Source organism: Haematobia irritans, chromosome 3 (assembly GCF_050003625.1).
Source record: "Haematobia irritans isolate KBUSLIRL chromosome 3, ASM5000362v1, whole genome shotgun sequence".
Taxonomy (NCBI): domain Eukaryota; kingdom Metazoa; phylum Arthropoda; class Insecta; order Diptera; family Muscidae; genus Haematobia; species Haematobia irritans.
The window spans coordinates 81,886,899-81,913,479 of NC_134399.1; the positions used below are offsets into that span (position 1 = coordinate 81,886,899).

A 26,581-nucleotide genomic window follows, 5' to 3' on the forward strand; every position below is an offset into this window, starting at 1 on the left:
GTTTTTCTGTTTTTTGTATAGGTTAATAATAAAATGTGCCACTTTTCAAAATGAATTGTGCCACGTTTTGCGCCACTTTTTTAAAATTCCCAACGGTAACGCTGAATGAGGGTTTAATATATAGTGGCAGCCCGATATTTCAGTTTCACTTAGACTATTCAGTCCACTATGGTTGACGAAATCAGATACACTCAAAAAAAAGTTTTCTGGGATCCATAGATTTTGACCTTCCTTTAAGGATTTTGGTATTGATTCCGAGCCAAAGATGCTTCTTCCTTAAAATAAAGACATTTTTTTCGGATCTCCCTGGATTTAAATCTAGGATCGGTAAAATTAAAATTGGATACAGATCTCATTCATCGAATTTTTATTCTCTGTTTGCGATTTATTAATAAAAGTATTCATGTACAAACAAATTCCAGTTTCAAAATCCAAATTATGCCAAGTTCTTCAAAGTAAAAACAGTTTTCTTAATGCTAAAAAAAAAAACTTTAAACCAAAGATGCAAATCCTAAAAATAAGTCTTAACCTATATTTGAAGCGTTTTTATCTTAAATTTAAGATAATTCAATATGTCAGTTGAGTTAAAGACGATTTTTGTCCTAAATTTAATGAAAAAAAATTTTGAAGCAAGGATTATAAACATTCTTTTAATTAAAATGTCATTATTTTAAAGAATTTTGTCCTTAGCATTGCGTAAATTTCGAGTCCTAAAATTTAAGTTGCATAATCTTCCATATTAGGCCAATATTTTTTTCGGTGTACATAATTTCCGAGAAAATAACATGGTTGCAACAAACGTGTTACATGTTCCCCGTCCAAATATAAAATTTTGCTCTTGAAACATGTTTGAGGTGACCATATTCCTTCTCTGGGTGTATATTGAGATGGCTCGGTACCCACATAAACGCGAGTTTCCTTTCAGGTGTCGCATGATAAATCGCACGTGTATATTGAAGAAAAGTCTGGTATTCGAAATTTGAAATCTAGAGGAATATATTTGTATAAATTTCTACATAGCTCTACTGTAACTGTTTGTTGTTAGTGCGTCATAAAAATAATTTCCCACCCAATCCCTGACGACACTTCAATTGTCCAGATAAGATAAACACTTGAACATTGCTTTTGAGGCAGTTGTATTTTATCTGTACGAGCAGACAGTTGTGAATTCGGAGTTTGGACATACTGGCGGACAATTTGTAAACAACAACAAATCGATGTATGTGTCCATAAATATGAAAAAAAACTCGTTCAATTTGTTTATCTAAGCATCAGTTTTGATTGATAGTCGACTTGAAAAAGATCATCCAACAATCTATAAGTGCAAAAAAAAAAAAACAAAGTTTCTTAAGGTCATTACAAAAACACCGCAATTTAAGATTTTCGTGCCGATTAATGAGTGGGGTTATATGTGCGTGTGAGTCTGTGTATGCTTCTATTTATGTGCAACAACTTTTTGCTGGTTAACCATGAAAAGAAAAGTGATAATTTGCATAAATTTTTTAAGTAAATGCAAAGAACATATAAAAAAACACGTACAACACCCACCGTTTCGTGAATACATCAAGAATGCTCAATAAGTGAAAAATTACCATGAAGAAGAAGATCAACCACGACGAATTAATGGCAATGTGAAAAAGATACAAAAACAAACTTACATACATGTACAAAAAATGTATCTCAGAGATACTGAAATAAAAGAGATTTGAGAGCAAGAACCATACATAGAATTGTTCTGTAGGTCTCTCTCTCACACACACTTTCTCCGAATTCTCTGAGAACGTAAACATAGCAACAAAGCAGGGTTGCCAGCTCATTTGCATTTAATTAAAGATTAATAAATTTAAATAGGGACTATATATTTTTGCTAAATGTTTTTCGTTCATTTTGTCATTGTGTACATTTTTATACCCACCACCATAGAGTGGTGATAGGTGTATAATAAGAAGTACATATATATTCTGAATTAGGGAACACTTTTAAGACGATAGATCCATGTCCGTCTGTCACGCTACAGCCTTCAATAATAACACAATAGTGTTGAAATTTGGCGCAGATTCTTTTTGTTTTTGTCTGCTAGTAGTTCAAGTTCGAAGATATAATTTCGTAGAATCGGTTACGATTAAGTTAAGCCTCCGCAAATCCAGTGGTATTTTAGGACCACAAATAGGTGTGCCGAAAATGGTGTGTATCATGTCTTAGTATAGCCCCTATATATACCGATGTTTTTATTTTATTCCTTGGGCTTCTAGAACCCGTAGTTTTTATCCGATTTGTATGAAATTGGAAATTTAGAGGTACCTTAGAACCATAAATAGGTGTTCGTATCAGTCCATGTTTTGGTATATCCGCCATATAGCTCGATCTCCTGATTTGACTTCTCGGGCTTGTAGAAATGGCAATTTTTATCGGATTTGCCTGAAATTAGAAATCTAGATTTATTTTAGGTCCACAAATAAGTCCGCCAAAAATTGTGTGTATCGATTCATGTTTTGGTATTTACCTCATACGGACCCATCTCCAGATTTTACCTTTTGAGCGTGTAGACATCCCAATTTTTATCCGATTTAACTGAAATTCAAAATCTAGAGGTATTATGGGTACACACATAAGTAAGCCAAATATAGGGTGTATCGATCGATTTTGATATACCCTCACATATGTACCAATCTACCGATTTGATTTCTTGAACTTCGAGACACCGCAATTTTTATTCGATTTGCCGAAAATTCAAAATTTTGTTGTATTTTTGGTCCGTAAGTTACTTTGCGAAGAGTTTTCTAAGGAAACAATAATGTTATTTGATTCATGGTGCTGGGTATTTAATAGTCGGCCTGGCCGAACTTAAGTCCGTATATACTTGTTTTTACTAACATTGTGTTCCACCCCATAGCATTTGCCGACTTAAATTTTAAGTCAATAGATTTTGTGTCCATATATATTTCCCTTTGAATATGGCACCCAACATAGTTGAAGGATTTGAGATGGTATCGAAAATGTAGATCTACAATGTGCAAGGTGCATGGTATAATATAGTCGGCCCGCCCCACTTTAGACTTTCCCATTTTTATTTTATAACAAGTGTATACAGCACTAAGTTCGGCCGGGCCGAATCTTAAATACCCACCACCATGAACCAAATATTAGGGTTTCCTTTGAAATTTCAGGAGGGCTTGAGGACTTGAGGACACTTCCCGAAGATAAATTTAAAGATTTCACCTATGAGGACTATATCAGATTCTGGATTTATAAGAACCATTTTTGTTTGAGTTTTAGAGGAATCATTAACATCTTGTGTGCAAGAAAATTTTACATTGAGTTTCAAGCATTTTTCATGATCAGTGCGCCTTCTACACCCTCAAGAAGTGAAGTCGGTCTATATGGAGGCATTACCAAATGGACCGATAAAAATTTAATCCGATACATACCAGAATATTTACAATTTCAGGCAAATCAGATAAAAACTACGGTTTCTAGAAACCCAAGGAGTTAAATCGGGAGATCGTTCTTATGGGGGCTATACTAAAATATGGACCGATACTCACCGTTTTCGGCACACTTCTTTATGACCCGAAAATACCTCTAGATTTCCAATTTCAGGCAAATAGGATAAAAACTTCGGATTCTAGAAGCCCAAGAAGTAAAATCGGGAAATCGGTCTATATGGGGGCTATACCAAAATATGGACCGATACTCACCATTTTCGGCACACCCCTTTATGGTCCTAAAATACCTTTAGATTTCCAATTTCAGACAAATTGGATAAAAACTACGGTTTCTATAAGCCCAAGACCCCAAATCGGGAGGTCGTTTTATATGGGGACCATATCAAAACATGGACCGATACTCACAATTTTTGGCACACGTATTTGTGGTCCTACAATACCTCTAGATTTCCAATTCCAGGTAAATTGAATAAAAACTGCGATTTTATAAGTCCAAGAAGTAAAATCGGGAGATCGGTCTATATATGGGGGCTATACCAAAACATGGACCGATACTTACCATTTTTGGCACACCTCTAGATTTCAAATTTCAGGCAAATTGGATAACAACTTCGATTTCTATAAGCCCAAGACCCCAAATCGGGAGGTCGGTTTATATGGGGACTATATCAAAACCTGGATCGATAGAGCCCATCTTCGAACGTGACCTGTCTGCAGACAAAAGACGAGTTTGTGCAAAATTTCAGCACGATTGCTTCATTATTGAAGACTGTAGCGTGATTACAACAGACAGACGGACATCGTTATATCGTCTTAGAATTTCTCCCTGATCAAGAATATATATACTTTATATAGTCGGAAATCGATATTTCGATGTGTTACAAACGGAATGACAAACTTATTATACCCCCGTCACCATTCTATGTGGGTATAAAAACAAAGTTAAAATTTTTGTTTTAAGTTGCTTCATTCTACTAATTTCGCTAAGCGCGTATACGACAAGTAGAATCCCAGGGCCATCAATGATATAAGATCTCAGCTGCTAAGTTCACATCTTTTTCATACTATTGTCGTTAGTTAGGACAGGTATTTGTTTGGCTTAAGTTCATAACGAGGTAATACCACAGATATATGGACTGAAAACCCATTCCCCTAACAATCATGCTCATTTCCCTTTTAAAGGTTTTAAAATGAATGATACGGTAACCCTATTCCAAAACTCCATGTTGCTAGAAACCAGTGTTGCCAGGTGATTTTTGATTCTTCCCCCCAAATCTTAAGAAAAAAACCCCTAAATTGGTCTAGACTTTTTTCAAAAACCCCCAAAAAATTTAAGAATGTTAATAAATCAAAAAGGTGTCCCAAATTTCGTTAAAAAATCCTGCAGTGATACACTTTAAATTAAATTAGATTTAACACAAATATATATACTGGAATTTTTTTTCTGAAGAACAAAATTTCTTTTGAAGTAAATAAAAATCAGTAGATAACATCATTATACCACTTTTCACAAATTCGGGTTTATTTGTCTAAAATTTCGTTCCTGAGGAAAGTAATTTTTCTATGGGTATAATAATACAAAATGTATATCAATATAAAGAGCAGACAAAACAATATAATTCAATGTATAAATCTTTCAAATTAATTAAAACAACGGCTTATAAAGTATAAATAATAGAAATAAAAAATAAACACAAATTAAAGTTCAGTAAATATATATATTATTCGCCAAAATTGTAGGTGTGAACTTATGAGACCAATAATTTAACGTTACAATACCATTTCTTAATTTGTTTTTAATTGTATCAAATACTAAAAATGCTCTTCAACAGATGCGCTTAAAACAGAATGTCATTGCTTACTTGCTTGTATTTAAGAACATGGGTTGATTTCCCTCATTTTTTTTTTCAAAATTCATGCCAGAATTGTTACAAATTTTGTTGAGAATTGCTCCACTTTATAGGGCCTAAAATAATTTTTTACCCCCAAAAATACCCCCAAATAAATGTTACCCCTAAAAATCCCCCTAAACATGTAAAAAATCCCTAAATTTGGGGGGAAACCCCCCAACCTGGCAACACTGCTAGAAACCATACGAGAGAGAACATTTTATTCGCAGACAGAGAGGAATGTAATAAAAAACATCTACATCAACGAAATACGATCGATCAACTTATCGCAGGGTGAATAACATTTCTTCGAATTAGGTTTTTATTGTAGTTTTTGTAATATTTTCGATGGTGATCCCATAAATTGTTGTTATAATTTTCGTAGAACGATTCCTGCCTGTGTTACCCAAGTATCCGCGTCAAATGTAAATATATACAAGTTGTAATACAAAACGTTTATAACTTAATTGTTTGAAATATTCAAAGTCTACTTGAAAAAACAATCTATCGTATCTATCTGCATCGATTAGCTGTTGGTTTTGATAAAAAAAAAAACAAACGACCACTAATGTTTTGCAAAATGCACATTTGCGCTCTTTAATAGTGCATGCAATGAGAATGCACATACGTTTAATATTTAGTAGATCATAATCCAGACATATTGTATTTTATTGTTCGAAGAATTTTAATGAATTTCTGGTCTTCTGGCAAAACAACCAACCATTCAAAGAAATGCAACATTATCCTCGGAGTGTTGTGTACCGCATATATTGGCCACAATATATGACCACAAGGTTAGGTTAGGTATAGTGGTAGTCCGTTTTTATGCCCAACACCATTGGATTTCGAATCGAAATCGCCATAAGACTCCCTCAAGAAATCTGTCGAAAAGATCTGGAAAATGTTTAATATTTATGTGATAGACCTTCCCGATAGCTTTAGACTTTGCCAAAACCACCTAGCACCCCCCGATTCAGAGAAAATTAGGAATTACCGACTTATATTGTTTTTTAATATGATATTTTATCTCTATTTATTGTGTTTTGTCGTCTTGAATCCTAATCATATTCTGACTAAAAAACAACACATCTGAAGTTAAATATGCGTTTTTATACCCATAGGATGGGGGTATATTAACTTTGTCATTCCGTTTGTAACACATCGAAATATTGCTCTAAGACCCCATAAAGTATATATATTCTGGGTCGTGGTGAAATTCTGAGTCGATCTAAGCATGTCCGTCCGTCTGTTGAAATCACGCTAACTTCCGAACGAAATAAGCTATAGACTTGAAACTTGGCACAAGTAGTTGTTATCGATGTAGGTCGGATGGTATTGAAAATGGGCCATATCGGTCCACTTTTACGTATAGCCCCCATATAAAGGGACCCTCAAATTTAGCTTGTGGAGCCTCTAACAGAAGCATATTTCATCCGATCCGGCTGAAATTTGGTATATGGTGTTGGTATATGGTCTCTAACAACCATGCAAAAATTGGTCCACATCGGTCCATAATTATATATAGCCCCCATATAAACCGATCCCCCGATTTGGCTTGCGGAGCCTAAAAGAGAAGCAAATTTCATCCGATCCGGCTGAAATTTGGTACATAGTGTTGGTATATGGTCTCTAACAACCATGCAAAAATTGGTTCACATCGGTCCATAATTATATATAGCCCCCATATAAACCGATCCCCAGATTTGGCTTGCGGAGCCTCAAACTGAAGAAAATTTCATCCGATCCGGCTGAAATTTGGTACATGATATTGGTATATGGTCTCTAACAACCATGGACAAATTGGTCCATATCGGTCCTTAATTATATATAGCCCCCATATAAACCGATCCCCAGATTTGGCTTGTGGAGCCTCTAAGAGAAGCATATTTCATCCGATCCGGCTGAAATTTGGTACATGGTGTTGGTATATGGTCTCTAACAATCATGCAAAAATTGGTCCACATCGGTCCATAATTATATATAGCCCCCATATAAACCGATCCCCAGATTTGGCTTGCGGAGCCTCAAAGAGAAGTAAATTTCATCCGATCCGGCTGAAATTTGGTACATGATGTTAGTATATGGTCTTTAATAACCATGCAAAAATTGGTCCACATCGGTCCATATTTATATATAGACCCCATATAAACCGATCTCCAGATTTGGCTTGCGAAGCCTCCAAGAGGAGCAAATTGCATCCGATCCGGCTGAAATTTGGTACATGGTATTGGTATATGGTCTCTAACAACCGTGCAAAAATTGGTCCACATCGGTCCATAATTATATATGGCGCCCATATAAACCGATCCCCAGATTTGGGTTGCGGAGCCTCAAAGAGAAGCAAATTTCATCCGATCCGCCTGAAATTTGGTACATGATATTGGTATATGGTCTCTAACAACCATGCAATCCGTTCATAATTATATATTGCCCCCATATAAACCGATCCCCAGATTTGACTTGCGAAGTCTCCAAGAGAAGCAAATTTCATCCAATCCGGTTGTAATTTGGAACATGGTGTTAGTATATGATCTTTAACAACCGTGCCAGAATTGGTCCATATCGGTCCATAATTCTATATAGCCCCCATATAAAACATTCTCCAGATTTGACCTCCGGAGCCTCTTGGAGGAGCAAAATTGATCCGATCCGGTTCAAATTAGGCACGTGGTGTTAGTATATGGTCGCTAACAAACATACCAAAATTTGGTTCAATCACACAAAAATTGGTCCATATCGGTTCATAATCATGGTTGCCACTAGAGCCAAAAATAATATACCAAAATTTTATTTCTATAGAAAATTTTGTCAAAATTTTATTTCTATAGAAAATTTTGTCAAAATTTTATTTCTAGAGAAAATTTTGTTAAAATTTTATTCGGTTCATAATAAAATTGTCATCATTGTCAAAATTTTATTTCTATAGAAAATTTTATCAAAATTTTATTTCTATAGATAATTTTGTTCAAATTTTATTCGGTTCATAATCATGGTTGCCACTCGAGCCAAAAATAACCTACCAAGATTTTATTTCTTTTTTTTTTTTTCAAACTCATTTATTTGCAATCTATTTACAGGGAAATAATAAGCAAAATTTTATAAAACCTTACGAGTAACAGATATTTAAGTTCTAAAAAACTTAAAAAAAAATACAAATTCTCTTAGCTAGATTTTATTTCTATAGAAAATTTTGTCAAAAGTTTATTTCTATAGAAAATTTTGTGAAAATTTTATTTCTATAGAAAATTGTTAAAATTTTATTTCTGTAGAAAATTTTGTCAAAATTGTATGTCTACTTTGTCAAACTGAATTATATACGTATTGGATCGATCTTTTTTGATTTAATATATACCACGTATGGACTTACATACAATTTAGAAGATGGTGTTAGGAGGTTTTAAGTTATCTTGCCATCGGCAAGCGTTACCGCAACTTAAGTAATTCGATTGTGGATGGCAGTGTTTAGATGAAGTTTCTACGCAATCCATGATGGAGGGTACATAAGCTTCGGCCTGGCCGAACTTACGGCCGTATATACTTGTTTTTATTTGTTTTTTTTTTTTGGCAAAACACCATTACTCGAAATATGTTGTTTTGTAAAAAAACAAATTGATCAATTACACAAACCTTATGTGGACTTATGTTGTTTTGTCAAAATTAAACCTAAAAAATTCGCGACTTATGTTGTTTTTACCATTCTATATCTCCCAATCTAGGGCAGATATTGAAAATCTGTAAACACAGAAAGATACGCCTCCAAAACCTACACACAACATAAAATGTTTGAGAAATTGCCCTATCTGGACTTATGGGGTTTTGTCATAAGTCCACAGATATATTTTAACTTAAATGTAATAAATTAAGAATATTTGCGGTTAATTAAATTTGACATGATTGACGTCTATATAATTAAATGTTGTGTTTTAGAACTCTAGTTTCGGTTCTCTTATTTTATCAATATGATAACGATCAAATAATCTCTGCTACATTAACATACCTTTGAAATGCACTGTATCTTAGCAAAACAAATATGCAAAGAGATTGATAGGTAGGAATGTGCAAAGACATAATGAAATACATTAACTAGTACATCATATTTGTTTTAATGTTGGATAAGATAGTAAAATTACCAGTAGTCTATAGACATATAATCATATTCATTGCTGTTAGAGGTTGAAATTTCATTAAAACAAAAATTATGACATCTGAACCTGAGAATGAATGAGAGAAATGAAAGAGGGCGAAATGGAAATGCTCATCGTTTCATAGCAGCTGTTTTCATACGCTCTTCCCAATCTCTTTATAGGGGGGGGGGCATCTAGCAACACGGTTGCCAGATTTTTTTTCAAGAGATATCCCCAAATATTCGACAGTATATACCTAAAAAATACCCAACCTAAACATTTTTCCCCAAAGAAAAATTTATATAAACATATTATGTATATGGATTTTATTATAGAAACTAACAAAAACAAGTATATACGGCCGTAAGATCGTATATACTTGGCCAGGCCGAAGCTTATGTACCCTCCATCATGGATTGCGTAGAAACTTCATCTAAACACTGCCATCCACAATCGAATTACTTAAGTTGCGGTAACGCTTGCCGATGGCAAGATAACTTAAAACCTCCTAACACCATCTTCTAAATTGTATGTAAGTCCATACGTGGTATATATTAAATCAAAAAAGATCGATCCAATACGTATATAATTCAGTTTGACAATGCATGATTGTTAGAGACCATATACCAACACCATGTACCAAATTTCAGCCGAATCGGATGAAATATGCTTCTCTTAGAGGCTCCACAAGCCAAATCTGGGGATCGGTTTATATGGGGGCTATATATAATTAAGGACCGATATGGACCAATTTGTCCATGGTTGTTAGAGACCATATACCAATATCATGTACCAAATTTCAGCCGGATCGGATGAAATTTTCTTCAGTTTGAGGCTCCGCAAGCCAAATCTGGGGATCGGTTTATATGGGGTCTATATATAAATATGGACCGATGTGGACCAATTTTTGCATGGTTGTTAGAGACCATATACCAATATCATGTACCAAATTTTAGGCGGATAGAATGAAATTTGCTGCTCTTTGAGGCTCCGCAACCCAAATCTGGGGATCGGTTTATATGGGCGCCATATATAATTATGGACCGATGTGGACCAATTTTTGCATGATTGTTAGAGACCATATACCAACATCATGTACCAAATTTCAGCCGGATCGGATGAAATATGCTTCTCTTAGAGGCTCCACAAGCCAAATCTGGGGATCGGTTGATATGGGGGCTATATATAATTAAGGACCGATATGGACCAATTTGTCCATGGTTGTTAGAGACCATATACCAATATCATGTACCAAATTTCAGCCGGATCGGATGAAATTTGCTTCTCTTTTAGGCTCCGCAAGCCAAATCGGGGGATCGGTTTATATGGGGGCTATATATAATTATGGACCGATGTGGACCAATTTTTGCATGGTTGTTAGAGACCATATACCAACACCATATACCAAATTTCAGCTGGATCGGATGAAATATGCTTCTGTTAGAGGCTCCACAAGCTAAATCTGAGGGTCCCTTTATATGGGGGCTATACGTAAAAGTGGACCGATATGGCCCATTTTCAATACCATCCGACCTACATCGATAACAACTACTTGTGCCAAGTTTCAAGTCTATAGCTTGTTTCGTTCGGAAGTTAGCGTGATTTCAACAGACGGACGGACATGCTTAGATCGACTCAGAATTTCACCACGACCCAGAATATATATACTTTATGGGGCCTTAGAGCAATATTTCGATGTGTTACAAACGGAATGAAAAGTTAATATACCCCATTCCTATGATGGAGGGTATAACAAATATATACGGCCGTAAGTTCGGCCAGGCCGAATCTTATGTACCCTCCACCATGGATTGCGTAGAAACGTATACTAAAGACTGTCATACTACGTTCGCACTATACACGAAATCTCGCTATTTAGAACCAAGATCTCTTTACAAATCTCAAGTGTTCGGACTGGCAAAATAACGAGATTTCGTAGATTTGAGGATTTAACAGCAGTTTGTAAATATATCAATACAAACACAAACCCATATATGCCCACGCACACATACATTCATCTACAAGGAAAATTGGGGCAGGGTTGCAAAAAGCGCATTTTTAGTACTAAATCCACAGTTGTACAAGGCAGTATAGAGGATTTTGAAAGAGATTTTGTTGAAATCCTCTACGAGCCAGTTGATATTTGCCTATTGCAAATCTACTACTATGCTATTTAAGATGGAAATATCCCCAGAGAGATTCCAAAACCACTTTTTCCCCTAATCCCCAAATTTAAAACAAATATCCCAACCCGAAAAAATTCCCAGTTTGGGGAAAAATACCCTAATCTGACAACACTGTCTAGCAACAATGTGTTCACAAGCATGGGTACTGGAGAATTACGAACTTAGCAACAATAACAACAACTATCAGTTAGAATAGTTCTCCGAAGCGGTTTTCCCACAATAACGTAAGATACGAGAATATCTATGTAGCTCAGTTATACTCTTCCCTCCTCTTTGTTTATGTTTATTTTTATGGATTTGCTTAATATTTGCTCTCTACTCTCTTGAAATATCCCCCCAAAATACTCAACACTAATGCACATAATTGCTTTTAAGTGCTAAACACTTGCAAAGCAGATGATTTTGTCAGTTTTACGGGGCTCTTCGTCGACAGTTGACGTATTTGTGTCTTTTGGGGTTTCTATTAGCGTGCGCTCGATTATCTCGTCCGTCTGTTCTGTGTTGTGTAAAAGAAAATGAGCTTTTAAAGAAATGTAAGAAAGAAATTTAGTGATTGTGATAGATGGAAGAAAATGAAATATGTTTTTTATAATACAATCAAATAAATGTTAAATTCTGCCAAATAAATAATTTTTTAAAATATCTTGGAATACAAACCATATATGCCTGCGGCAATTAGTAAAGTGGATCTAAACGTCATATCAAAGTTCAAAGTTAATTAGTATCTACAATCAAACGATCGTATCTACTACAATTACATGCGCGCTTATGATCAAAGATACTCCGCACATCATTTGTTCGCAATAACAAAATGTGTTTCAGGTTTCCAGCAGTGCACTATCCTAAGTGAATGCGTAAGGGTTTCCGGTTTGCAGAACACGCGACACAATCTCTGAGAGAGAATTTGTATTTAATATACACATGTGAGTAAAAAAACATGTACATGGTTATCAATACACCGTTATAAGAAATGAAGTAAGATATATTTGGGGGTTTCGGTAGTACATACTGAAATATAGAATACAGATCAATGACGTTTTATTTTCTTGTAAAAAAGGCTCACTATTTTTTGCATTTTGCCCGGAATTCTGTTGTGAAAATAGTGCTACACATAGAGGCAAATTTAGGGCATTTTCTGCACTGCCGACAAACGAGAATGCTGCCATTGCCCTGTTTGCTACTTTGACTTCTTTTCTACCCCCTGAAATGATAGCATTTTTTGAGTTGCTGGCAACATTTTAAATATGCGCATTCTGTAGAGACAAAAAACACCATAAGAATTTTGTCGGTAAATATATTTTTCATGAAGGCGGTTGCGACTTAAAGATCAAGCCAATACAATTTCGTTTTGTGGCGGAAAAATAATTGGAAATAGGGTATCCAAAACCGACACGGGTTAACCGAAGCCGGATAAAGAAAATTTGGGATTTTCGTTTAACCGGTTTTCTGTATTTCAATGAAATTTGTACCCATTTTCTCAAATGTTTCCTCCGAAAGTCGAACTTTGTGTAGAGACGTACTGAAGAAGTGAAATAGCTGACTCATTCTAAAGGTTTTCACTACACACAAAAAATGTTTTTCTGATTCTATCAAGAAATTAATCGATCCAATTAATTTTTTAATTGAAATGTCTTCAATCACAATAGTATCAATTAAAAAATTAATTGATATTATTAATTTTTGTGATTGATTTTTGTTCAATTAAAAATTTTGTTTGATCAATTAAATTTATATTTGAATATTTTTTAAACCTCAATTAAGACTTTAATTGGAAAAATTTTCGTGAAATTTTTTCTGTGTAAATAGCACAGAAAACATTTTGATAAGAAGGCGGATAAATTGTGAGTATTGTACAATGCAACAATAACCTCAAGTAACAAGTATATACGACTAAATTTTCGGCGAGACCAAATATTAATTACCCACCATCATGGAACACATTCAATAATTTTCTTCAAAAACATATCCTCGTAATCAACGTTACCGTTGAGAATTTCTAGAAAGTGGCACAAAAAGTGTCACAAGCTATAAAAGGTGGAACACTCATTTTAAAAAGTGGCACACTTTTTACCTTGCCTTAAGGATTTTGGTCTTGATTCTGAGCCAAAGATTCGGCTTCTTTAAAATAAAGAATTTTTTTAGCGACCTATCTCTATCAAAAAATTAAAATTAGGATACCGATCTCATTTATCGAAGTTTCATTTTCTTTTCATTTCCAAATTATATTGGGTACTTCAAAGTAAAAAAAATGTTTTTTAATTAAAAAAAACTTTAAACCAAAGATGCTAAATCATCAAAAAAAAGTCTTAGCTTATATATGAAGCGTTTTTATCTTAAATCTAAAGATTCAAAATTTCAGTTAATTCAGGGACGAGTTCTTTAAATCAAAAATGTGTTTCTATACTTAAGGAAATTTGTCTTAGTTCAAAGACATACAGCAAATTCCCAAAATTTGTGTCCTAAATTTAATAAACACAAAATTTTGAAGCAAAGATTTTAAACTTTATTTTAATTACAATTTCATCATTTTAAATAAATTTGTCCTTAATATTTACGCATTCTAAAATGTAGGTTGTGTAATCTTTAATACAACGTAAATATATTTTTATCTGTGTAGTGCAATATATTTTTTTCTAATTTAGATCTTAACTAGTCTAACAATAATTTTATCTCTATTTAGATGAAAATCTTTGAAATTTAGTCTTCAGAAGATTAACCCGGTATATCTACTATAGAAAATGTATAAAAGTGTACATTGATAATATTATAGTAAAAAAAGCACAAATGCTCACAAATGTAATATTCGACTGGTAAACTCGATTATTTGTTAAGAGTCTAATCATATCTAAAATCTTAACACTATTTTCGATCGAAATGTATGGAAAATATAACATTATAAATGAATGTAATTAAAAAGTGGCATAGTATGACAAAAAAGTGGCGCAAAATAGTAAAAAGTATCACATTGAGCGGCACAACGAAAATCTGGCACAATATTATCACCGCTCGGAAAAAGTGGCAAATATGTCACTAAAGAGGCACAACTGTAACACTGCTCGTAATGGATTATCACATTTACACTGAAAAAAACAGTGAATCCACCAGGAAGAAAAATTTTACTTTAGAAAAATTACTTTATATTGAAGAAATTTGTCCTTAATATTGTGTTAATATTGAGTGTTCAATTGTATATCCTAAAATTTATGTTGTATAATCTTTCATATTGTAACAATCCTTTTCTCATTGTTATGGGGACAATATCAAAATAAACACTAATATGAATATCATTTAGTGTCCTTTATGTACCCACAATAAATCGAGGGCATGGCAGTTGAAAAATGCGGCTTCCATGCTCTCAAGAATTCAAATCTGGAGAATGGTCTATGTGGGTGCTATTTCGAAACATTAACCGATAAATATCAAATTTACAGCTTTTTACTGACTTAAAATATCCCAAAATTGAATTTAGAGCATAATTGCGGTTTCCATGCTCTCAAGAAGTCAAATCAGGAGAGGTCCGATATATACCAAATTTATCATAACTCTTTACTGACTTAAAATACTTCTTCAAATTTTAAGCAAATCGGGTAAAAACGGTGGCTTCCATTCGCTCAAGTTATCAAATAGAGAGATCGATCTATATTGGGGCTGTATCAAGCCAATGACCGATATAGATCAAATTTGGCATATTTCCTTATGGACCTATTATGCTTCAAGACTTTCATGCAAATCGTAAAGAAATGCTTCCATGCCTTTCAAAAATCAAATCTGGAGATCTGTCTGTATGGAGACTATATGAAAACAGGGTCTGATATTTACAACAGCTTAAAATACCGTTATAGCCCATTTACATTAGGCTCGAAATCTACTAAGAGTGGATTTGAAATCTCTTTTTTATAAGACAAATGATAGTTGAAATCTAGCTAAAGTGGATTTTGGAAGTGTAATGTGAAAATTTAAAATCTTCTTTAACCTCAGACTTTCAATTTCAACAATTCAGAGAAAAATTGCGAATTCTATGCCCTCAAGAAGACAAATCAGGAGATTCCTCTATATAGGGCTATATAAAAACATGCACCGATGTATACTAAAGTTTTTATATATCTTTATGGATATAAAATACCTACACCCTAAAAAAATCGCTTCTGTAACATATACCCCAAACACATTTTGCTTCAAGCATATATATTTTCGGGATTGGTTCAAACAAAATATACACTGGTGGAAAATAAATTTAATGAAATTTTCTTTGTGTGGACATATTTTTAAGGTTCAAATTGATTGCTTCCATTATTTTATTTGCAGCATACTCTCTAGGTCTCTCTTTCTAAATACATATATGTTTGTAGGCTATTTCTAAATTAATATCTGTTTGCATTTAAGCATATTATATTTACAAACAGTTTATGTCCCAAACATAATATGTTCTAACATATTAACATATATGTCCCAAACATGCTATGCTAGTTTATGAACACTATATGATTGCACTTAAAAATATTGTCTTAAAAATTTGATTTCCAAACATAAAATTTTTACAACCAAACATATGAAAAACAGTATTTTTCGTCCGTGTGTATACTTGCAATTTCAAGACCGACCGAAAGCCCACCTTGACCTACTTGACCTACCTGTAAAGAAAACACGACTTTGTGCAAAATTCCAGCACGATAGCTTCATTATTGAAGGTTGTATCATGATTGCAACAAAAAGTATAGCAATTATCCGCTGCTTTGGTCCGGAAAAGTCAGTGGTGGAATCCGAACAAGCTTGTTTCAATGTAACTGTTTAAATGTTTTTCTGAATTTAGTGATATTTTTTAAATATATGTCCTAGTCTTTAAAGAGCCGAATTCAACTCAATTAACACATTTTAATTAGGGCTTCAAATAATCACATATAAAAGATTAGGTTAACCTATATTTCACTATACGTGTGTTATCGAACGACACACAAAATATTTGCCGTCCAGAGATTCTTTCTTATAAAAGTTCATTGACTTTGAATACCAATTGTGCTGGATTTAATCTGTAAAGCATTTATGAATTAAATATGAAAAAGAATTTGCTGCGGTAATACTGGTGACATTTCTGAATGTTTCAATGATTCTCTAAGTGTTTTGACTTAGAGAAAGTGAAAAGCCGTTCGAACTAGCCTATAAAATGGAGGCCCCTGTTTTTGAGCCTACCTAACATAAACTTGTGTTAAAAAAAGTTATGCCAAATACAATGAAATGATGTTTATGGAATGCTGACGAGGAATGGACAAACCTGGTTTTTTTTCAACAATTGTCCCAACGTCTCAAATTGTTCACCAATTTTTGTATTGCGCTCCGACAAGATGCTACATACATTACTTTAGTTATTGATCGGTTTATATATATATTAGTAAAAAGTTCTTCGTAAAATTTACGAAAATGAATGAAAATGTCGTTGTGTTAATGAAAAATAGTTAATGAAATAATGAAGTGAATTCTTTCGGTGTATTAACATTAGTCCATATCAGTTCATAATTATATATACACCTTTTTTATATATAAAAATATATATATATATATATATATATATATATATATATATATATATATATATATATATATATATATATATATATATATATATATATATTAATGTTAATACACCGAAAGAATTCACTTCATTACTTTACGAAAAATTCACTTCATTATTTCATTAACTATTTTTCATTAACACAACGACATTTTCATTCATTTTCGTAAATTTTACGAAGAACTTTTTACTAATATACGAAACATCTACGAAATATTCTACATTAATTTTTCTTCGTACAAAGTTCGTACTTTTAACGAAAATTTCTTAAAATTTCATGGCTTTTGTCAAGAATTTTTTACGATTATTTTACGACACATACTGCGTCAAAATGTTGACAAAATTTTCTTTAGGAATAAAATTTAGACAAAATTTTCTATAGAAATAAAATGTTGGTAGATTATTTTTGGCTCGAGTGGCAACCATGATTATGAACCGATATGGAACAATTTTTGTGTGATTGGGGATCGGCTATATATAACTATAGACCGATATGGATCAATTTTGGCATAGTTGTTAGCGGCCATATACTAACAACGGGTTCCAAATTTGAACCGGATCCGATGAATTTTGCTCCTCCAAGAGGCTCCGGAGGTAAAATACGGAGAACGGTTTATATGGGGGCTACATATAATTATGGACCGATATGCACCAATTTTTGCATGGTTGTTAGAGACCATATACCACCACCATGTACCAAATTTCAGCGGGATCGGAAGAAATTTGCTTCTCTTTGAGGCTCCGGAAACCAAATCTGGGGATCGGTTTATATGGGGGCTATATATAATTATGGACCGATGTGGACCAATTTTTGCATGGATGTTAGAGACCATATACCAACACCATGTACCAAATTTCAGCCGGATCGGATGAAATTTGCTTCTCTTTGAGGCTCCGCAAGCCAAATCTGGGGATCGGTTTATATGGGGGCTATATATAATTATGGACCGATGTGGACCAATTTTTGCATGGATGTTAGAGACCATATACCAACACCATGTACCAAATTTCAGCCGGATCGGATGAAATTTGCTTCTCTTTGAGGCTCCGCAAGCCAAATCTGGGGATCGGTTTATATGGGGGCTATATATAATTATGAACCGATGTGGACCAATTTCAGCATGGTTATTAGAGGCCATATACCAACACCATGTACCAAATTTCAGCCGGATCGGATGAAATTCTCTCCTCTTTGAGGCTCTGCAAGCCAAATCTGAGAATCGGTTAATATGGGGGCTATATATAATTATGGACCGATGTGAAGCAATTTTTGCGTGGTTGTTAGAGACCATATACCAACATCATGTACCAAATTTCAGCCGGATCGGATGAAATATGCTTTTCTTTGAGACTCCGCAAGCCAAATCTGGGAATCGGTTAATATGGGGGCTATATATAATTATGGACCGATGTGAACCAATTGTGCGTGGTTGTTAGAGACCATATACATACATCATGTACCAAATTTCAGCCGGATCGGATGAAATATACTTCTCTTAGAGGCCGATATGGCCCATTTGCAATACCATCCGACCTACATCAATAACAACTACTTGTGCCAAGTTTCAAGTCGATAGCTTGTTTCGTTCGGAATTTAGCGTGATTTCAACAGACGGACGGACGGACATGCTTAGATAGACTCAGAATTTCACCACGACCCAGAATAACATATATATACTTTATGGGGTCTTAGAGCAATATTTCGATGTGTTAGCCTATGGTGGAGGGTATAAAAAGTGTACCGAAAATGGTGCCTATCGGTACATGTTTTGGTATAGCCCCCTATATTGGCCGATTTACCGATTTTGCTTCTTGGCCGTCTAGAAAGTGTATTTTCTATCCGATTTGCCTGAAATTGGAAATCGAGAGGTATTCTAGGACCATAAAGAGGTGTGCCGAAAATGGGGTGTATAGGTCCATGTTTTGATATAGCCCCCATATAGACCGATCTCCCGATTTTACTTCTTGGCCTTCTTGAATCCGTAGTTTCAATCCAATTTACCTGAAATTTGAAATCTAGAGGTACTCTAGGACCTCAAAGAGGTGTGTCGAAAATGGTGAGTATCGGTCCATGTTTTGATATAGCCCCCATATAGAGCGATCTGCCGATTTTATTTCATGGGCTTCTAGAATCCGTAGTTTTTACCCAATTTGCCTCAAATCGAAAATCTAGAGATATTCTAGGACCTCAACGAGGTGTGCCGAAAATTGTGATTATCGGACCATGTTTCTATATAGCCCCCATATAGACCGATCTCCAGATTTACTTCTTGGGCTTCTAGAATCCGTAGTTTTTATCCAATTTGCCTGAAATTAGAAATCTAGAGGTATTCTAGGACCACAAAGAGGTGTGCCGGATATATTGAGTATCGGTACATGTTTTGTTATAGCCCCCTTATAAACCGGCCCTTCAATTTGGGGTCTAGATTCTAGAACTACAATTAAATGTGCTAAATACTATGTGTATCCCTGCGGGTATAGACCAGAATCTGATCTATTCTTCATAGGTAAAATCTTTACATTTATCTGTGGGAAGCGAACTGGTTGAACTGATCTCCTTGGGAAAATATCTGTCATCAAACCCCTGAAATTTTCAAAGGAAACTATTGTATTTGATTCATGGTGGGGGGTATTTAAGATTCGGCCCGGCCGAACTTACTACTGTATATACTTGTTTTTATGTATGTTAATAATGATATTTTAGTAGTATTATTAACTCGCAAATTTCAGTTCCCACTGTTTGTAAACCCTCCTATATGTATTTTATACACATATGTACATATTGCTCTGTATTATTATTATTGCTTAAATTTTAATTAGTTTTATTTTTTTTTTTTATTTTATCTTAACGTTAATGAGTTGCGTTGTGAAATCAAAAATTTAAAGGCTTATCCAAATAATTACGTTAGGCTTTTAATGACGCCACAGTGACACACTGATATAATATCAACGATGGCTGAATATCACTATATTTGGAATTTCAAAATGAAACAAAGCATAAAAGAAAAAGGGCGGTAATGTTGGCCTAAACAGGTAAATACAGGTCCCACAGGGCCGCATCTTTAGTATCTACCATGGATTATATACAAGATTGGATTTCGTTACGTTAGCATGGTTCGTCAAGATTTCGTACACCGAAAAAATATTGCAGTTAACACCTAGAGTCTTTGTGCTTAAATTGCATAAGTCATTTTGTTTGGACATATTTCTCTCATAAGAAGATTTTTTACTTGAAAAAGTTCAATAAGCTTTTAATGGAAGAGTATTTGTTGAACTGTCATAGCTTTCAAAACTAAGCCCGAAACTAAATCTGAGATTTTTTTTTACAACTCGGCATTAAAGCCAAAATGCATTAAAATATAGGGGACATATATTTGAATACTTTATTTCATAGACGCTTTTTGGAAACATGACATATGTTGTCATGTATAGAAATTTTCATCATATGGCATGTTTCCAAAAAGCGTCATTGAAATAAAGTATTCAGAATATAGATTCTTGTTTCTTATTTTCCAGAAACAAAATCTCTGTTTTTGAATTACAGAGTTTTGTATTTCTCCGAAAAGTTTAAAATGTTATCATCAAAAACATGTGTTTTTTTTTTAAATTCTATTTTTGCCGTAAATAAAAAACACAGTCGATTACATTTATATAAATCGATAAAAATAAACACATAAATCTTTGAGCTTAGGACGACATTTTTTCAGTGTACTAATTCATGAACGTCCCGCATTAAAATTGAGCGCAAAATAATCTTTATACAGCAAAGTATCAGCAATCTTACTTCAGATTTCAATATAGATCCCATCGGAAACGTATCCAAGATTTTGTTTCGAGGAGTAAGATCCATTTTTTTCTGAAATGCTATAATGTGGAAAATTATAAATTATACGATATTCAAAAAAAAAGATATATAAATCAAAAGTTCTTAATACGTTTTGTCGATTACATAATAAAACAACAACTGAATAAATCAAAAATTTGTGAAGAAAAAAAATAATTTTCTATTACTATATTTCTATCTTTTCCAAATTTCTTCTCCAGATCTTCTTTCGCTATTCAATTTTGCATTTATTTCATTGTTGAAATGAACGCTTCACACATATGGAATACATGTGTGAAATTCTAAGATAACAATAAATAAAGACACATCAATTTTAAATGGAATTCGGAATTCAATTTGATATCAATGAACCTAAATAAAAATGGATAAGAAATTATATCATTGGGCTATGCATTTATTTATGTATTAAACACCAAAAGTGTTTAATATATATTAGGGTACGGTCACACTGGACAAATATTTTTGAAAGATCACAAAAACGAATTTCTCGCTACAGTCAAATCAGTAAACATTGTTAGCTTATAGTGGGTATATAAGGTCACGATAGGAGTATTTTCCAAAAACGGTATCCAGATATTTCGAATACGGAACTGGAAAAAAAATTAACACTCATTTGTGCCAAATATTTGCCTGCACTCAATAAAAAGTTTACTTGGATCCAAAGATTTTGACCTTCCCTTAAGGATTTTGGTATTGATTCCGAGCCAAAGATGCGGCTTCTTTAAAATAAAGAAATTTTTTTGCGACCTATCTGGCTTTAAATCCAGGACCAATAAAATTAAAATTAGGATACAGATCTGATTTATCAAACTTTCATTCTCTTTTCGAGGTTTATTAATAAAGGTACTCACGTACAAACAAATTCAATTATAATGGATACTTCAAAATAAAAAATGTTTTCTTAATTCCAAAAAAACTTTAAACCAACGGCGCTAAATCCTCAAAATAAGTCTTAGACTACATTTGAAGCGTTTTTATCTTAAATCGAAAGATTCAATATTTCAGTTAATTTAAGGACAATTTCTTTAAATCAAAAATGTGTTTCTTTACTTTAAGAAAAATTAGCCTTACTTCAAAGACATGTGACTTTAAAAATTTTAAATTTACAAAATTTTTGTCCTAAATTTAATGAAAAAATGAAGCAAAGATTATAAACTTTAATTCAATTAAAATTTTATTATTTCAAAGAAATTTGTCCTTAATTTTTTGTAAATTCCGCATCCTAAAATTTAGGATTCGTAATCTTTAATATCACGTAAATATTTTTTTCAGTATGGTATGACCATACCCATAGACTACCACATTTTTTATAGCCACTACTATACAATGGGACGTATATTAATTTTATTTTTCCGTTAGTTAAACATGGAAATATCGATTTCTATGAAAATCTAAGACAGTCATTATTTTAGACTCACTTAGACAGTCCAATGTGATAGCACAAGTGGTGAATTTCTTTCTCTAATCAATGAATGCTGCCCGATTCTATGTTTAGTTCAATGGTAAGGAACCTTCTTTTTATAGCAGAATCCAAGCGGCGTTTCACGTTGCGGTGAAACCACTTAGGGAAGTTTTTTGTTTTTCAGTAATATCACCGGCATTACCCTTTGTATGCATGTTTCTACATGGTCTACTCATAGGGTGGAAGTCGTCTATTTAAGCCTTTGCTCCATTAATTTCGCATGAGTTCTTGAACTGTAATGCTTTTTTTGGGGAAAAACAAAATTTTTCTTCATTTTTTCAAGTATTATATCTACGTAAAGACGTTTTGGATTTTCAAATAGTTTTTGGAAATTTTCTTTATTATACCCACCACCATAGAATGGTGACGGGGGTATAATAAGTTTGTCATTCCGTTTGTAACACATGGAAATATCGATTTCCGACTATATAAAGTATATATATTCTTGATCAGAGAGAAATTCTAAGACGATATAACGATGTCCGTCTGTCTGTTTGTCTGATGTAATCACGCTACAGTCTTCAATAACGAAGCAAACGTGCTGAAATTTTGCACAAACTCGTCTTTTGTCTGTCGGCAGGTCAAGTTCGAAGATGGGCTATATCGGTCCAGGTTTTGATACAGTCCCCATATAAACCGACCTCCCGATTTGGGGTCTTGGGCTTATAGAAATCGTAGTTTTTATCCAATTTGCCTGAAATTTTAAATGTAGAGGTATTTTATGACCATAAAGAGTTGTGCCAAATATTGTGACTATCGGTCCATATTTTGGTATAGCCCCGATCTCCCAATTTTAATTCTTGGGCTTATAGAAACCGCAGTTTTTATCCAATTTACCTAAAATTGGATATCGAGAGGTACTTTAGAACCGTTAAGAGGTGTGCCAAAAATGGTGAGCATCAGTCCATGTTTTGGTATGGTCCCCCATATAAACCGACCTCCCGATTTGGGGTCTTGAGCTTATAGAAACCGTAGTTTTTATCCAATTTGCCTAAAATTAAAAATCTAGAGGTACTTGAGGACCATCAAAAGGTGTGCTGAAAATGGTCCGTATCGTTCCATGTTTTGGTAGAGCCCCCATATAGACCGATCTCCCGATTTTACATCTTGGGTTTATAGAATCCGTAGTTTATATACAATTTGCCTGAAATTGGAAATTTATAGGTATTTTAGGACCATAAAGAGGTTTGCCACAAATGGTGAGTATCGATCCATGTTTTGATATAGCCCCCATATAGACCGATATCCCGATTTTACTTCTTGGGCTTCTAGAATCCGGAGTTTTTATCCAATTTGCCTGAAATTGGAAATCTAGAGGTATTTTCAGGCCATAAAGAGGTGTGCCGAAAACGGTGAATATCGGTCCATATTTTAGTATAGCCCCCATAAGAACGATCTCCCGATTTAACTCCTTGGGTTTCTAGAAACCGCAGTTTTTATCCGATTTGCTTGAAATTTATTTTATTTTATTTTAGGTTCACAAAAACGTGTATCGGATTAAGCTTTTATCGGTCCTTTTGGTAATGCCTCCATATACACCGACTTCACTTCTTGAGGGTATAGAAGGCGCACTGATCATGAAAATTGCTTGAAACTCAATGTAAAATTTCCAGATTTTACTTCTCGGGTGAAAATCTACAGATTTAAGATTTCAAATCAAGACGTTATTTTATAATTTTCTTGCACACTTACAAGAGATGTTAATGATTCCTCTAAAACTCAAACAAAAATTGTTCTTATAAATCCAGAATCTGATATAGTCCTCAAAGGTGAAATTTTTAAATTTATCTTCGGGAAGTGTCCTCAAGTCCTCAAGCCCTCCTGAAATTTCAAAGGAAACCCTAATATTTGGTTCATGGTGGTGGGTATTTAAGATTTGGCCCGGCCAAACTTACTGCTGTATATACTTGTTTTATTTAGCATTACTGTGTTTTTTTGTACATAGTAAAATTCAGAAATGTTGGTGTCGAGAAATGCCCAGTGCAGAATGGAAGTTAAAAGCAAGATCTACACCAAAAAGCAATATATATTTTCCAGACCCGCTGGGAACATGTGGGCAGACTAACCCAGCGTGGAATGGGTTAGTACTACTAGAGTAGTGCAAGTCATATCCAGCAAAGAAAAAATCATGGAAATCGGTACATAATTGCGGATTGGGGAGCTAAAACAAAATTTCATGTACCCGAGGTGACGAACATTCATTGCCTATAGGTTAGCCCGTGGACCCACTTGCAAACTTAGTGTAAAATTATGTTGATATCTTTATCCATTCAAAAGTTGCAGAATTTCTAAAACGATATAACCATTTCATTCTGTTTGTTGTAATCACTCTGCAGACCTCAACACTGACGCAATCGTCCTGAAATTTGACACAGATTGTTTTTTGCCTGCAATAAGGTCTTGTTCGGAAGGGCTATATAAGTCCAGCGTTTGAAATAGCCCCTCGATTTGGGGTATCCGATCTAGAGGTATTCTAAATCCATTAATACGAACGCCGAATATGATGTGTATCAGTCCATGTTTGGGTACACCGAAAGAATTCTCTTGGTTAGTTTTACGAAACATTCTTTATTAAAACAGCGAAATTTTCATTTATTTTCGTTAATTTTATGAAGAATATTTTACGAATATACGAAACGTGTACGAAATATTCCACATTAAAATTTCTTCGTAAAAAGTTCGTACCATTAACGAAACTTTCTTCAAATTTTGTGATTTTTGTGAAGAAGTTTTTACGAATTTCTGAATATTATACGAAATATTCTGCGTTAAAATTTCTTCTTCTTACGAAACATTATCGTTGAAATAACGAAGAAGTTTCATTGAAATTGTAAAATTTTCGTTCGCGACATAAAATTGTCTTTGATAATGTGCTTGAGTGTATTCATTTTAATGCATGTCTATGCTAATTCTCATTTGTGTGACAGCATGCTATGAATAAAAGTGAAGCAACCAAACTAAAAATTATTCAAAAATTTAAGATGTAAAGTAGTGATGACTTGTTACTACAACCCAAAGCACCTTGGGCTACAAAATGTATTCTAAAAGTTTGAACATTTTTCACAAAAAGTACGAAAGTTTTTCATAAAAAGTACGAAAGTTGTTCATAAAAAGTACGAATCTGTATCATAAAAAGTACGAAACAGTTTCATAAAAAGTTCGAAAGTTTTTCATAAAAAGTACGAAAGTTTTACATACGAGTAGATTAGGTTGGGTTATAGAGGATGAAACCAAATCCTTAGAAAGTGATTTGGTTTCCACTTAGACCAGGTTGGCCTATTGTGATTCCTCATACTTTTCTTCCATTCCTCTTCATTATCTATCTTCCTCCGCTAGGATCAATCCATCTCTTTTTGGGTCTTCAACATGGTTTCTAGGTTTTCCATCCAGAAGCCTTTATAAAGGCAAGTATATCTTTCAGATTACATTCCCGGACATCCGTAATAACCTGAAAGAAAACGGAACCAAGTATATTGTTTCTTGTAAAATATAATGCCGGACACTGCCTCAGAAAATGGTAAGAGTCTTCTGTAGCCTCCGGGTCTAGGCACCATCGACAAATATCATCAGTCATTAAGCAGCTTTGGCAAATGCCTCCGCCTGAAAAATGCTGCATGCGCTATCCATTTTGTATGACTCCCTGATTCCTAACTCTTCCCAGTAAATACCGCTGCCCGTACCTTCATCCATTTTCGATCCATCTGTATAAATGTTCAGATCCCCAAAAAGTATACCCCTTTCCTCCCAATCGGATATACTTGGGAAATATACATCTCCCGATTTGACTTCTTGCCATTTGGCTGAAATCGGAAATTTACAGCTATTTTTTTATTTTCTATTATTATTTTTTCATAACAACTTATCAAAATGTATAGGAAAATTATAATTCAAATTGGGGAGTTTTGGAGACGAAAGCGTCCCAATATGGGGACAATAGCACTATCAACACTGTCTTGTCACTGGCCAAATTATTTGGGCTGTTTTTGTAGTTTTATTTTGACAACACAACATCATTATAATTATAATGTTTTATGGGCCGATAACTAAACATTTTATTCACTTTG

General features: G+C 33.9%; 1 protein-coding gene across 4 annotated transcripts in view; it reads left to right on the forward strand.

Moving 5' to 3' along the window:
- The first annotated feature begins 1,150 nt into the window (after nt 1-1,150).
- Chsy (Chondroitin sulfate synthase) overlaps nt 1,151-26,581 on the forward strand; it is a 51,658-nt gene continuing 26,227 nt past the window's right edge. For 2 of the 4 annotated variants that reach the window (XR_012720819.1, XM_075302160.1), the window contains exon 1: nt 12,069-12,568. The gene's annotated coding sequence lies outside the window, so the exon portion shown is untranslated. Of the gene's footprint in view, nt 1,418-12,068; nt 12,569-26,581 lie in introns of those variants that run through there. The other 2 variants (XM_075302162.1, XM_075302161.1) reach the window with 2 other exon arrangements.